Here is a 12,649-nt window from a genome sequence, read left to right as displayed (position 1 = left end):
AGACACGTGAAGCAGTCCTATTTAAGGCATATATATGCGCATAGAGCTATTGGATCTAAAGCATTCTGAGTATGAAGTGAATGCTCTTCACCGCTATTATATCAAGGTAAAAACAACATATCATTAAACAAGATATCCAGCTCCCGATTTTAGCCCCTAAGACATTCTGGAAGGAATGACTACACAATTTAAATAATTTTTAAATCACGTGAAAGTTCAAATGAATAGCATTGGCTTTCATTCATGATCTCCAGTATTGTCAAGCTATACTTCTATCTTTACCTGCTATATCTCACCAGATCTGGCGACTTGATATTTGACCTGTAGCGTCACATCTGAGAACCAGTTGTTCTCAATGAGTTTGATTTCCATGATTGTCATTTTCTGTCTTCCTCGTCAGGTGTGATAAAATCTTTAAATGCATATTTTACGAAGAAGCCCAGAGACCTGATATCAGATGTAAAGCACATTCCTTTCAATTTGGACATATTACTAACATCCACATATTGGCAGTCTGAGTCAGCAGCGGACTGGAAGGTCATTTTTTAAAGATTTATATGATCTTCAGTGTCCATGAGTTAATGCTTGCAGATATGTTAAGAAAACTTTCCAAACAAACAAACAATAAGAGACTTCAATCACCGTTCAAGATTTGTCGACGAATTGCGTATTGTAGCAGGAAGTTAGTCAAGATATGGCACAGACAAACACATGAAGTCAGGTTCAAGTAAGCAAAATAAGCCTTTCGTGGATGAAAATCGATTACTATCTCCAGCGAATTAATGGCACGTGACACCATTATTACCTTGTGGCTCCGATCTCTGTGGATAGTCACTCAATTTCTTGGCGTTTTCCTCGGAAGATGCTTCATATCAATTCGACTGAGTGTCACGTATCAACCTCTTGAAAAGGCAGAAGCTATGCAGAAAGTGGATACATTCACACACACACAGTGGCAAATTAGTCAGCGGCAAAGCCTATAGAGGGAAATTTAATTAGTACAAGACTTGAATGAAATCCACAAGGCAAGAAAGTTACACAAAAGGTCGTCTAGGAGAAACAAACAGGTGCAACTATAGACTCTTTCAACTTGAATTGGAAACAGCCAGGATTCAAGGTATGGCAAGAAAAGAGACGAAAAGACGATCAAGTGACTCGTATTCAACTAGGATTAAAGAAGATAAGTTGAGTATTTCAAAACATATTCTTCATGTTGGTTTTGTTTGTTTGTTTGATTAATTAACTTCCTATTAACAGCTATGGTAATGCAAGAACGGCCTCCCATGTATGCAGTGTGCTGCGTGTAAGTGCGTGTTTTGGGAGACATGTATAGACGTTGGTCTATAGATTACAATGGTCTCTATCAGACATTGATAATCATGCGAAAGATCATAAAGATTTTCCTACAATTTTGATCTAAAAGGACAAAGAGTGCGTGTCGTTTGACACGGTTTTGCTTTTTATATATGCATCTATTAGTAAAGCACTGCAGATCACGTGGATACTTCGATAACATCTCACAATCTGACTTCAGAACATCAACCTCCAGTAATGGAATACCGTAAAACCCCAGTAATAATGACCTAAATCTCATCTTCCATGCTATCTTCGGTACTGGCACTGGCAGTGTATTATCTTCTTCTGATGTAAACTTGTCCATAGAGCATTTAGAGGAGAAGTCACACATAGCCACTGTTGACTCAGTAAAATCAAAGTGTATTGTACTGAAGATATAAGCAGATGACAGCTTCAAAGTATTAAAGAATGTATTCCAAAAGTATCTTAACAGACTATGCATGTGCATTACCACTACAAACAGTATCAAATTTACGTGCGTGCGAGGAGGAAAAATATGTGTTAGTATGCTCTTCCTTGTCGTTTTTGATATATGGATGTAATCAGAGTTGAGGTTGAACGTAAGAAAACACAAAACCAGATCAACTTCTTTCCCCGCCATGCATCCTTTAAATTGGAATCTCGGTGTTGTATGTACATGTAGTGCATTTTAAACAGAAATGATTCTGTCCGAATGACCAGCAAAGAAAGTTGCAAAATAAAGCATACACTTCTCTGTGGACCAAGTGGATATCCCGACCGGGTACTTGATATGATAAACAACTGAAAGATAAGACGGGATTTGTATATAAAGTAGTATAGTGCGTCATGGAATTACCAAAGACATGGAAACTAAAGAAAGTTCTGGCCCCAAGATCATGAAACGGTCTTAAGCCTAAAACAACCTTAAGTTTAGACGTGACCAGCCAAGTTAAAAACATACATTTGAAATTTAAAAAAAATATTTAACGATATATTTTTTTCAAAAATTGTTTCTGAGACATCCCCTAGTTATGACAGTGTGGTATCTAAGGAAGTGGCAGCCATTTTTCTTTTGCTCTGCTTAGTAACCTTCACTGGCCAACCCCCTATATAAAAGCACGGGACACTTGACACAAGTGTGTCATTCTAAACATGTCTTGTCTCTATGGTGGCTGATTACGGCCATCTCGTGTTGTTGTGTTGTCGCCTTGTCGTGTTGTCGCCTTGTCGAGTTGTCGCGGTCTCAAACTGCGACAACCCGAGATTTAACAGTTAAAATGTCGACTTGTCGCGTTTTTGAACCGCGACAAGTCGACAACACGACAACACGACAAGTCGACAACACGACAAGTCGACATTTCAAACACGCTAATTAGCGCGTACAGAATCTCGTGTTGTCGCGGTAAAATGTCGACTTGTCGTGTTGTCGAGTTGTCGACTTGTCGTGTTGTCGCCTTGTCGTGTTGTCGACTTGTCGTGTTGTCGAGTTGTCGACTTGTCGCCTTCCTGTTACACATGCGCAAATCATATGAAATAGCCACTATCTTTGAATATAGAAAACTGAAGTCAATGCTTGTGTATGGTGGCATATGTCTGCCATCGATTTGCCGACTTACGACTAAATAATGTCGACATCGTTATAAGGCATTAAGTCGACATCATATCGGAAGATGTCGACATAAACAGAAGAATATGTCGACTTACCACATGTACATGCCCACATAATGATTCCAAGATATTTATGTAGACAGTCGGTAACTCGGCGATTAATGTGTTTATGCTCGGGTGTGACACCGACTTGTCAGTTATTGATGTCGACATCTAAACTAAAAGATGTCGACATCTGGTCTTGAAAGTGGAAATCAAAGGCCACCCTTTCATAGAGCACTGTGTATATGCAGCAAAAGCTATACAACAGAGATCGACGTTGATTTTGTTAATTAAAGTTTTTATTTATTTGATTTCAAAATAAAAAAAATTGTGATCCTGCACATCCCGGCCATGAAACTGTAGCCTGCGTGTACGTAGCTGTTAGCCCGAGCTAAGGAAGTGTACAACGAATTATTAATATATATAACCGTGGGTTGAAAATTCGTTTCAAAGCTGTGTGTGTTTTGTTGATTGGCATTCGTACCAAGTCCATGTAGTACATACCGTACTATACTATATTAAAAGAATGAATGAAAAAAAAAATAAAAAAAAAAAGATTTTTTTTTATGTTGTATTTTCTTGTGAATCCCGAAAAATACCAGTTACCTAATTTAAAAGCCATAAAGGTCACAGTATAGGTACACAATACACATTGGGAAACCAGCTTTACTTGTTAGCTTGGCCTGTCCATATATATATACATAAATATTTACATCCCTCGATACACTTATATAAAGGAATTTTTGTTACGGTCTTAATGGTCAGATTCAACCTTTGGGCTAAAAATCCTCCAGGAAGGCGGTTTTAAACTCCCAACTCGCGATACATCTGCATCTATTTTTCGTAGTAAAAACATGCGTTCTTTGTAGTCAAACGTAGTAAAAAAAAAAGTCACGTGCTTATACCTCATTCATGCCATTGGCCGGAATATACAATTGTGTTATGGGTAACTAGTGATCACGTGATTTTGTGTTTACTTCCGAATATGGTGATAGTTTGCTTGCCATTTCTTCGGAGAAATTGATTTATTTGAAAATATTTAGACTCCAAAATGTTATTAATATTGCATGCATATCATTTTGACTTGCACATATGCACTGTTTTACTATAAATAATGAACTGAAATGAGTTGTAAAACTGCCATTTTCACGTTTTGTAAATAAATGATATAATACGAATTGACCAATTCAATAGGTCTAACCGTCTAATCTAAAATCAGCGAAGATCGGCTACTCCCGGCTAAATTCGTAGAATTCTAAATTTATATTTATATATATTATTACCTGCTTTAGGGTTCGGAACATATACATATATATCACAGAGAAAATAAGGCCAAATTATGTGTAAATACCAGGTCAGAGAAATCACTCTATTTGGAAGTAAACACACACTCATGTGATCACTAGTTACCCACTAATACAATTCCATATTTATTTCGGCCAATGGCATGAATGAGGTATAATCACGTGACTTGTTTTACTACGTTTTACTACAAAGAACGCGTGCTTTGTACCATTATAGGGGAAATCCTCCGCGGATCGTGGTTTCATTTCCACCATTTGAAATTGTTAGCAATACTATCATATCATAGTTTATTTTCCATATTATTTCCAAACAAATAGTTATAAGTTTCCGCATAGCCCACTTAGCTTTTTGGGAATCTAATACATACATGTACATGTATGTACACATATACTAAGAAACACGGGCTTATGTGCTTACATGGCTGCTTCCCGCCTGGTAAATTGGGACCTAGGACCTAACTCATTATGCTTCGGTAGGTTCCGTACGAAAATGTATCATTTTGTTTCTCCATAGATTGAAAGGTCTCAAGGCCCTCTACCAATATTGTGAATTTCATGGCCCTGGGGTCTCGGGAATTTTCCCCAGGAGATAGGGTCTTTACCATAGTTTAAATAGGGAAACACATTTATGAGCATTATTTGCTCAATTTTCAAAGGAAACATATGTAATGGAATCAAATACTCTTCATATATTAAAAGGTTAAATGGATATCGTCACTGGCTGATTTCATGGGCCTGATAGGCCAATATATGGTGCTTATATACAGTGTATGTATTTGTTTCATTCTGTATCCGAACTCGGGTGACCAATCAGAAAAAACCATGCATGGTTGACAGGTGGCTATGTGTTTTGTAATTCCTGCTATATAGACTTCATTTTTAGTTTTCCCATGTTATAAAACATTTCCAAGAGGAAAGAAAAAGGTAAACAAAAATACAGAAATAGAGAAAAGATCCATCTTTTATTGGCATGATTTACATCAGTCAGTAGTGGGTACCAAGTTCATCAAACTTTTTAAATGTGCAACTGCAGGGGCGTAGGAAGAAAAGGGTCCTCCTGCACATTTTTCGTACTTCATTTCAGAAAATTTTGCCGCTTTGCGGCGCATTTCCTAAAAGTTCAAGCACGTAATGTCCAAACCTTTAATAATAAAAATTCAATACACGTGAACTAAACTAAAAATGTCCATCAAGGGATTCTACTATTTCAAAATGCTTCTTAAAATATTAAATTGTTTATATGTCTAAGCAACACATTTAAATCAATTCATTATTTTTTTAGTTAAACAACAATGTGCTGATGGTGTGAAGACGTATGTTCAGATCGAGCAGGGTTGCATAATGGTATGACGACATTCACAATTATAATTTCTAAATGCAGGTAAATGTAAATCGAAAAATTACCACGTTAAGAACGCATTAAAATCCTCAAAATACACCGTAAAACTCATCTTGGCCATTCCAAATCGTAATATTTTTCGCGGGGGAGACCCCCGGACCCCCAGAACACCAAAGTCTCGCGCATTCGGCGCTCGCAACATCATCAAAATCATATTTTTTTCCGGGGGAGATCCCCGGACCCCCAAAACACCAAAATCTCGACCCTTCAACGCTCGCACGCCATTTTGCATATTCATTAATTTCCTGTTAGCGTCGCCATTGATGTGGATGTGTACAAGGATTATATGTAATGATTTATGAGAAAAAGTATATAAAGTATATATGATTGTGTGTTGAATTAAACTCCTCCTGTGTGACCTATTGCAATTGTCTTTTGGCTGGCATCATCCAGTGTCTGTTGTAAACAATTTACAATCTTCTTAATAACCAAGAACCTCATACATGGACATGTTATTTGGCCATAGCATGCTGGGATGAAGGGATACAGAGTTTGTTCAAATCAATGATCTTGACCTATGTGCCAAGTCACAGGGCTGAGACATATTTATTTGTTTGTTTAAAAGCAAAACATTATTTATAACTGTGCATATCGGAATTCAGGTGACTGTTAGACATAAATGTATATATCCTTATTGCCTTCTGCTCATTCTCAAATCTCATCCATTTGTAAACAATTCAAATTTTAACAAACTTCTTCTCCACAACACGGTTTTTCTCATTTTACAGCAAGTACAAAAACAACAACAATCAAATAACGATCATGAATATTTTGTATTGATATTATTTTTTTGCAAATTTCCAGCAAAACAAACATGTTTCAAATTAAATTAATACACATATTTGATTAATATTTGAAAAGGATTTTTTTTTATATCATAGCAAAGGTACATGGGTTGTCATTTTAATCAAGGGAGATAAATCCGTTTTGAAGGATTTTCCACAAAGTGGAAAAGTTAAGATTAATTCACCTCCCATGCATTATTCAACCAAATTTAGCCTGGTGCATTTCCTGGTCAACATCAATTATAATTTCAACACAAATTAATTAGATGATGTTTCAAGTAATTGTCGAGTATGTATACATGAACTTTGACATCTGCCATGGCACAACATGTAATCTTCAATTTATCAATGTTTCACAATCAACGTCTACTCTAAGCCTTCTGTTTCAAATGGTGGAAATGAAATCACGATCCGTGGGGGATTTTCCCAATAATGGTACAAAACACGCGTTCTATGTAGTCAAACGTAGTAAAACAAGTCACGTGATTTTACCTCATTCATGCCATTGGCCGAAATAAATATGGAATTGTATTATGGGTAACTAGTGATCACATGAGTGTGTGTTTACTTCCAAATAGAGTGATTTCTCTGACCTGGTATTTATACAAAATTAGGCCTTTTGAAGAAGATCTTACTTTCTCTGTGTTATATGTATATGTTCTGAACCCTAAAGCAGGTAATGATATATATAAATATAAATTTCGAATTCTCGGATTTAGCCGGGAGTAGCCGATCTTCGCTGATCTTAGATTAGACGGTTAGACCTATTGAAATGGTCAATTCGTATTATATCATTTATTTACAAAACGTGGAAATGACAGTTTTACAACTCAGTTCAGTTCATTATTTATAGTAAAATATTACATATGTGCAAGTCAAAATGATATGCATGCAATATTAATAACAGTTTTGAAGTCTAAATATTTTTCAAATAAATCAATTTCTCCGAAGAAATGGCAAGCAAACTATCACCATATTTGGAAGTAAACACACAATCACGTGATCACTAGTTACCCATAATGCAATTGTATATTCCGGCCAATGGCATGAATGAGGTATAAGCACGTGATTTTTTTACTACGTTTTTACTACAAAAAATAGATGCAGATATATCCCGAGTTTGGAGCTAAAACCGCGTCCCGCGGGAGGATTTTTAGCCCAAAGGTTGAATCTGGCCATTAAGACCGTAACAAAAAAATCGTTGTGCCTTTATTTAAGTGTATCGAGGGATGTAAATATTTATGTATATATATGGACAGGGCAAACTAACAAGTAAAGCTGGTTTCCAAATGGGTATTTTGTATCTGTACTGTGACGTTTATGGCTTTTAAATTACGTAACTGGTATTTTTCGTGATTCGCAAAAAATGAAATCTTGAAAAAATCATTGTAATATAGTATAGTACGGTATGTACCACATGGACTTGGTACGAATGCTAATCCACAAAGCACACACACAGCTTTTAAACGATTTTTCAACCCACGGTTATATATATTAATAAATGATTATGGCCAAGAGGATGGAAATTCGTTGTACAAAGCAGAGTCCTTTTGCACTCTAACTTCCTCAGCTCGGACTAACAGCAACAATGTGTACGTACACGCAGGCTACATCTGCATGGCCGGGATGTGCAGGATCACAATTTTTAATTTTGAAATCAAATAAATAAAAACTTTTTCTGAATAAACAAAATCAACGTCGAACTCTGCTGTATGGTGCCTTGCTGCATATACACAGTGCCCTATGAAAGGGTGGCCTTTGAATTCCACTTTCAAGACCATGGCCAGATGTCGACATCTTTTAGTTTAGATGTCGACATCGATAACTGACAAGTCGGTGTCACACCCGAGCATAAACACGATTAATCGCCGAGTTACCGACTTTCTACATAATTATCTTGGAATCATTATGTGGGCAGGGTCATGTGGTAAGTCGACATATTCTTCTGTTTATGTCGACATCTTCCGATATGATGTCGGCAACTCGATGGCAGAAAACTGCCACCATACTTGTGAATATTTGGTGTGTTTGTAATATATTCGATGTACAAAATTGTTTAAAAATCATATTTTCCCCATTGTTAACTCTTTTGAAAAGTATTATACTTAACGGAAATTATAATATTAAATTAAATAAATATTAACAAAACAAAGGATGTTGTCAGAACACAGAACAAAAATGTTTGTATAATGAACAGTGACAGAGACGACAAATGTATATCAACTTAATATTGTAAAATATCCTTTTAAAATATTGTGTTATCAATCGGTTAAGACTTATTATTCAATTTGAAGAATTGAAGAGAACACGGCTGATAAGACGAAATATTATCTATTATTACTAATTACTGTACTAGGTTATGTGTGTAGTACATCAAACAATAACCTTGATTTAAAGGGTTTGTGACACAAAAAGTGATAAGTTGTCTATAGATTGGCTAATAAAGAATTTGATGTAAAACGATTAGAAAAAAAAATCATAAAAACTTTCATTTAGTCCAAAGCGTTATAGAACAGATAAGGTGTTGTGCCCCATCTTTCTGGTAATTAGTTCATGTATTTTGATCATCAGCATGCATTACAATGTACATAATGTAAGTATTTTTTATAGAATTTATATATTGTACAGTTAAACAGTAAGATTTACCCTGGAAAGTTTGAATGTGTAACTCGACTGCAGTAATTCATACAATAGTATACAATTGCTGGAGCATAGATACTTCCAGGGGATATCAATTTAATGGAACTCTGCATGCAAAAGAAAAATACACAATTAGTATTTCTGGGTCTAGAAATTCCTAATACACAAAACATGTGTTCATTTTACGAAGTGAATATCATAATTATATAATAATCTTTCTCAAAGCGATCAATTTGTGGTTAAGAGAGGCTTGGCTAATTATGATACATTCAAGTGTAATTGACCTGTGTTAATATGGTCCGAATATGCTAAGTCAATAACAGCAACTCAAGTTACATTACGCAAACATTGCGTTCTTCAGGGCGGTGTCCTATGGTCATAGGGATAACATGGCTGCATGAATGGATGAGATATATCACCCATTCTAACCTCCATACATGTATGAAATATGTATTTAGCGACTTATTTTTGTGTTTCCTTCTTCTCCCTTTTACTTGTTTATTCTCCCCTTTTTCAATGATGAAAATGGTTCGCATAATGGTAATTTCTGGGAAACTAATAGCCAGGATTGCAGTGTACATATACACTCTTTCATATCGGATACGTTTACATACATGTATTGCAAGATTATGTTTTTTTTCACAATTGTTAAAATTAGTCACATTTCGCTTTTTGTCGATGACCCTACGCTACATTTGTGATAAATGTAGCGTAGAGTAGTGCCATCATCCGTGGGTCACTGAAGATGGTGTCAATCTAGAGTTACACATATCTTAGCAAGTTTATTACTGAGTCCTGTACATTTATATCGGTTATCGGACTATCAGACGTTCGGACTAATGGGCCTTAGGACTAACGGTCGTTCGGACTAACGGTCGTTCGGACTAACGGACGTTCAGATTAACGGGCCTTCGGACTATTAAGCCTTAAGGACAAGGTGGTCACCCAGGCAGGTGACCTATCGACATCATTTTCATTTGTCTTCTATCACCATAAACATAACAATTCCATAATCTTCTCAACTGGTCCGAATTCAACTAAACCTGTTAGGAAACATGTTTAGGATAAGGTAAAGTGTAAAAATCAAGCGGCTGATCTCAACAGGGTAGCAGATCTACATATATATGTAGATATTTGAAAAATCTTATAATGTTGCCACGCCTAGGAATCAAAGTTCAATATACGCTATTCGGATAATATATACATGTACCTATATCATAGATGTTGTATGGCGGCTGGGAACATTTTGTTTTTATTAATTACCCGATTTTATTTATTGATTGGTTAAGCTATATGTGCCGTAACTGGGCATGTATTTTTTTTTTACAGGAAACTATTGAAAACCATCAGGTTGTTTTAAGGTGTGATAATCATTCAAATGGTCAGAAAAACCATGTACGATGCATTGTAAAACATTATTTACAAGTCAGAATTTATGCCTTATGTATGTTAATATGAATGCATACCTGCAGTAATCATTTTTTTATTTTCTTATTATTTTATAAAAATTTTAAATGAAATTGTCGACCACATCTTGGCTTCATAGCCTGACCGCATACGTAATGTCAAAATCATTTTCATTTTCAAAAGGTTGATGGTGAATAAAATATCAAAAAGCTCTTGATTCGTGAGTATGAAAATTACGGCACATACATGTATATAATGCTTTAAAGACCCACTACATGTACCTTTCCGAAACGAAAAATTCAATTAGCATTTGCTTCTTAATTGTTTTCATTTTCATAATATGAATTAACAAAATAGTAGCACATCTAAAATTAAAACAAAATCATTTTTTTCTTATACTGATTATCCAATGTAGACACAGGATTAATTGTCTACATGTAGATGGCGATTCAATAATTTGGACCCATCGGAGTGTCATGTATAGACCATTTTAGACGTTTTATGAGTTTAAATACAAAAATCGGTATAATCGTAATCTACGTGAGAAGGAATGGATAGATCCCGAGACAAACGGAAATTAGTCCATCTACATGTAGTTTTAACGGTTAAAATCATATTCCTAGTAAGTCTTCACAAAAAAGGTTACTACCGTTGGTAAGAGCAATAATTTTCTTTTCAAAATCCTACACAACTATACAAAGTGCTGTCACTAAGACGAAAGCAGCCGAAAAAATTATGCATATATTATAAGCCGGCTTTGATCTTCATCATATAAATGTTTGCACATTATATAAAGAAGGTTGCACATCATATAAAGAAGTGTGTCCAAAATTAAAAGAAATTGTACCGAATATAAAGTTTAATTTTAGCTACATATTATAAAGGAAAATGCATCGAATATCTCGATATAATGACGGAGAATAATGGTAAATGTATCGAAAATAACAACGGAATTTCTGAATATAAAGATAAAAGCAATGCAGATAATAAGATATACATGTACAGTGTATAAGGCTGTATATATGTTATTATCCCGCCCTGGTAGAATAAATAATAACCCAGGCCGTACGTAGCCCGAGGTCATTATTTTAAATTATACCAGGGCGGTATAACACCATATGAACCGAAACTGAGGTCCTTATTTTTTGTACTAGATATGTATCTATGTGCATGTTAGTTACAAGAAAAAGCATTGACCATAGGACACCACCCTGAAGAACGCAATGTTTGCGTAATGTAACTTGAGTTGCTGTTATTGACTTAGCATATTCGGACCATATTAACACAGGTCAATTACACTTGAATGTATCATAATTAGCCAAGCCTCTCTTAACCACAAATTGATCGCTTTGAGAAAGATTATTATATAATTATGATATTCACTTCGTAAAATGAACACATGTTTTGTGTATTAGGAATTTCTAGACCCAGAAATACTAATTGTGTATTTTTCTTTTGCATGCAGATTTCCATTAAATTGATATCCCCTGGAAGTATCTATGCTCCAGCATTTGTATACTATTGTATGAATTACTGCAGTCGAGTTACACATTCAAACTTTCCAGGGTAAATCTTACTGTTTAACTGTACAATATATAAATTCTATAAAAAATACTTACATTATGTACATTGTAATGCATGCTGATGATCAAAATACATGAACTAATTACAAGAAAGATGGGGCACAACACCTTATCTGTTCTATAACGCTTTGGACTAAATGAAAGTTTTTATGATTTTTTTTCTAATCGTTTTACATCAAATTCTTTATTAGATCTTAATCAAGGTTATTGTTTGATGTACTACACACATAACCTATTACAGTAATTAGTAATAATAGATAATATTTCGTCTTATCAGCCGTGTTCTCTTCAATTCTTCAAATTGAATAATAAGTCTTAACCGATTGATAACACAATATTTTAAAAGGATATTTTACAATATTAAGTTGATATACATTTGTCGTCTCTGTCACTGTTCATTATACAAACATTTTTGTTCTGTGTTCTGACAACATCCTTTGTTTTGTTAATATTTATTTAATTTAATATTATAATTTCCGTTAAGTATAATACTTTTCAAAAGAGTTAACAATGGGGAAAATATGATTTTTAAACAATTTTGTACATCGAATATATTACAAACAC

This window comes from Argopecten irradians, chromosome 8 (assembly GCF_041381155.1).
Source record: "Argopecten irradians isolate NY chromosome 8, Ai_NY, whole genome shotgun sequence".
In the NCBI taxonomy this organism is placed as follows: domain Eukaryota; kingdom Metazoa; phylum Mollusca; class Bivalvia; order Pectinida; family Pectinidae; genus Argopecten; species Argopecten irradians.
This window is presented reverse-complemented; position numbering follows the sequence as displayed.